At 31.1% G+C, this 4,487-nt stretch overlaps 1 long non-coding RNA gene across 1 annotated transcript; it reads right to left on the reverse strand.

The window, feature by feature from the left end:
* Positions 1-1,416: 1,416 nt before the first annotated feature.
* LOC149516134 (uncharacterized) lies at positions 1,417-3,037 on the reverse strand. The gene is made up of 2 exons (XR_016346361.1): positions 1,957-3,037; positions 1,417-1,847 (listed from the first exon to the last, which is right to left on the reverse strand). It is a non-coding gene; the product is annotated as an uncharacterized LOC149516134 (long non-coding RNA).
* Positions 3,038-4,487: the final 1,450 nt, after the last annotated feature.

Here is a 4,487-nt window from a genome sequence, read left to right on the forward strand (position 1 = left end):
TTCATCAGTTATCAGTAAATTGGCACCATGGCCTGAGAAAGTGATGGGCAGGTTGTTTAAATATGCTTTATCAAATATGTATCATAAATAAATATTTAAAATAATTTTTATATGATTATGTTAAATATATAATTGTATATTATAATTAAAAGCTTAAAATATTTTTTATATATTTATATTAAATTAAAATAAATATAAAGACTATTAAACGTATTAAATGCAACAAACATATTTCTGTATCTAATTCGTATATTTGTATAGCACAATTTAATTAAACGAATTTTCATGTCTTATACATATCAAAATTTATATCGATACAATCAAATACATAACATATTTTTTAAAAAACTTATATGAATTTTTGATATTGTTTTGATTTCATATTAACATGTCGTATTTAAATTTATCAAGTTTAATAAAATCACATATTTTTTATTTATATAATAATTAATTTTAATTTAAAGTATATAAATTATAATATTTATATTTATTTTAAAAATTTTTTACTTTTTATCTTTAATAAAATTATAATAAAATCTAACTTGAATTCGATTAAATAATATGTTTAAATTTAATCTATAAAAATTAATAAATTAACTTAAAATGATCTGAATCCAAATAATTCGCAAATCAAACCTGAAATACCTAAACTAAAATAACTAGAACCAGATACGACCAAAATCCAAAATAACCCAAATACAAAATAACTTGAATCTAAAATAAACTGAAATTCAAATGCTCCAGCGCAAAATTAGCTGAACTCTTTTAAGACGCATAATAACCCAAACAAAACTAACCCGAACCATCCCAACCCGGCTTGCCCAATTGACAGGTCTAATCAAAAGGCCTCAATTCAAATTCTTAATTCCACAAGCTAGATCGCAATTTTGAATGGTTTATATCTTGTGTTTACGTACAGCAGCATTGTCATATGAAAGACCAATTTTGGGTTGGTCTTGAAATGTTTGCTAACAACGTTATGCTATTGGGTGGTAAGGTGGGATGTTAATGGCATTGCTGGTGCAGATGAGTAGTGGGGAGAGGATCGAATTATTGTGTTAATAAGGCTCAGAAGTTTGCTGAAAGGTGGGATGCTTGTAGCTTATTTGATATTGGTGCTTGGTATTTTAAGTTACGTGGTTTCGGAAGCAATATGGTAGCGTTGTTTTACAAGAATACTTGGATAGAGTCTTAATGAATTCAGCTGCACAAGAAACATTTCCAAAAGCTAAGGTGGTGAATTTATCTTATGTTAGCTCGGATCACCATCTTATTTAAATACATTCAAAGTTTTGTCACCGTAAACAACTCATTTAGTTTAGCATCAATTCACATTTTAAAATTAAGCTTTGATTTTATTTATTTATTTTTTATATTGTATTTAGTTTAAAGTTATTATTATTTAAAGAAAAAAAGTTCGGATCAAACCGAATTGATTTAAGATTGCAGTTCTTTCGGATTACAACAGTTTTTATTGGAATCAAAGTCTGAGCTTGAATTGAAAATGAAATTGAAACTCTTTTCGATCAAGAGTTCTGATGAATTTGAAACAAAATCCCTATAAATTCAGCACCATAGTTTCATGAAGGGGAGGAGAGTCTCCGCTAAAGCCAAATCCTGCAACAATTTTCACCCTCATTGTCCACCAATAATCACCATAAACACAGACTCGATAAGAGCACGACCAAAACTCAGCAATTGTTCATCAGCCAAAAAAAACCCATCAGAATTCAGCAATAAACCAAAACAGCTCTGAAAATCCAGGCAATCAACCGCCGTGTGAACAGTACCATAATCAGAAGCAATTTCCGGAATTCAGACCAGAATCAAGGAAAGCAAACATTTTTCTGCAAACCATAGCCACAAGCAGACAAAGGGAAAGCTAATCATCAGTTAGTCCAAGCAAAGAAATCCAAATTTAAAACAAAAGAAACCCATTTTCAGGCAAAAACGAACCCATCACAAATTCTTCTAGATAACCCATAAATAGTCTCCTGCAATTGAAAGCCGAACCCATAGAAAATCAAACACAAACCTAACCAAGTAACCCACACCCAAAGCAAAACCTAGAATCAGAAAACAAGCAGATAAGTAGAAAACTTGCAACAAAGTCACAGCAAGCAAGCACAATTACAAAGTATAACACAGTGGTGTTTCGATGGAGTTGTTGGTCTCAAGTTTTAGGCTTTGAATATGTTTGGGTTTTCTTTTTGAAGTTAGACGATAAAGAGGATTAGGAAGTGGAGAGAAATCGGTTAAGGGTTTTCTGGCGACGTCACGATTCACAGGTGTTCTGGTTTTTTTATGAGAAAGTAGGTAGTGGCTGGGTTTGATTGTGGTTTCAGGTAGCTGAGAGAAAAAGAAAGAGGAGGAGGAAGCCCGGTGGTGGCAAACGTCAGTCTTTGGGTTAGTTTGATAGAAAAATGGAAGAGGAAGAATCTGTTTTGTATGATGGCAGAAAACAAAGGAAGCAAGAGAGGTGGATTTTGATTTTGGAATTAAATCCGTGTCCTTGGTTTCCGGCGACGATCTGCGGCAGCGCACGGTGGTCAGAGATGGCCGGGATCTGGGAAAGCTTGAACCCAGCGGGTGTTATAAAGGTTTTTGGTTTCTGGAAGACTTTGTAGCGAGAAGACAGAGTAGAAAAGTTTGTACAGAGAGAAAGCAACTGTGAAAAATGAAAGAGAGGCCGTGTGTGCTTGAAACGGCATCGTTTTTGGGCAATAGGAGGAACCGGTTCATTCGACTCGCTCCAAGCTCCACTCCTTGTGACCTGATCGGAGTCCAACCTAACTGAAATAATTTATTCTGGCCCGCATGAAGAAATTTCAAGCCCAGTTCTTATTCAAGCTTAGATCAGAATTTTGCTTGGACCATTAAAAACTCAATTTTTTTGGACTTCAATCTGGACTTAGTCTAATTGGTAAAATTTTTATTTTCTGCTTTCATTTATCTTGTGTTATTGTTTATTATTTATTTTAATTATGAATGTTTTAAAAATGTAAAAATAATAATAATATTTTTTGAAAAAAGAAACTTTTCAATCCTACAAAATGATAAGAGGATTTAAATTTTAAATTATAAATTATACCAAATAATTGAAGAATTTCATAATGAATTTTTTAAAAATAAATTGTTTTAAATCTCTTACCAAATGATTAAAAGATTTAAATATTGAATTAATTATTACCAAACATTTGAGGACTTAATAAATTTTTCTAAAAAAAAAAAAATTAATCCTACCAAACGATTAAAGAATTTAAGTCTTTGGGTTAAATTTTACCCAAATTATTAGAAAATTTAATGATTCGTTAAAATTTCATAAAAAGGTTTTCAAATAAAATCTCATCAAATGATTTGAGGACATGTATCAAAATAAAATTCCACCAAATAATTGGATGATTTTATTAATTGTTTCCAAATAGAAAAAATATTAATAAATCCGACAATAGAACCTCTTAAGAGTGAGACACGAGTTACCATAAATACTCTTGATGTGAGAAAATTATCTTAAATCACTACTAAATGATTGAAGTAATTTTAAGATCAATTTTTAATAATTAAATTTACTTGGGTAAAATTCAAAAATATTTTAAAGCTTAGATAACATAAAATCAAATTCATATCATCCTTCAATGGGCGTTGTAAGGATACTATAATCTTTCTCACACGTAACCATACTCCTAGACTTAAAACTAGTTTTGTGGATTAGAATGTATCATTTAAAGATACCTAAGTCAATGTTGAGATATCTCTTTAAAATGGGATAGATTCGGTTAAGTAGCCAATCACACCTGGACCAAAAAAAATTAGTGGTGACTCTTTAAAGTCATGTCTAATGATAACTCTACAAATTTATACATTATGACAGTCATTCTCCACCTTAGGATAGTTGACCATTTAGATTTCAAGCAACTTTGTTGACTTATGAGGACTTTGATAGAGTTTTTTTATTGGTTTAAGAAGGGGATTCACTTATGCATGCAACTAATACTGTTACAAATGCTGTGAAAAATGGAATGTGGACTATTTTGGGAACATTTTTAGAATGAAAAGGATTTTGATGGCTCGAACTAATGGTAGTAACTCCTTAAAGTCAAGGTTGGGATATCTCTTTAAAATGGGACAGATTCGACTATGTGGTCAATCGCACTTAGACCAAAAAAAGATTAGTGGTGACTCTTTAAAGTTAGGTCTAATGATAGCTCTACGAATCTATACATTATAATAGTTTGGCAGCTCCACTAAAAACGTTAAGAATCAAGCCAATAAATGAATTTGTGTTATCTAAGCCTAATGTTTTCCCTTCTCTTCTTGATTTATTTTTCAAGCTTTTAATATTTTGTCATTCACTTGCATATGCATAACATGAGCTCTATACCCGAGCTCTGTCCCTTAGAAGGGAGTAAAGTACTTACATTTCATGAGATTTTATGTTTTTGCATGGGCTAGCAAAATACTTTCACTCAAATTGAATCATTTTGCAT

Source organism: Durio zibethinus, chromosome 11, assembly GCF_047325235.1.
Source record: "Durio zibethinus cultivar Kanyao isolate XHJ-2024 chromosome 11, ASM4732523v1, whole genome shotgun sequence".
Lineage (NCBI taxonomy): Eukaryota > Viridiplantae > Streptophyta > Magnoliopsida > Malvales > Malvaceae > Durio > Durio zibethinus.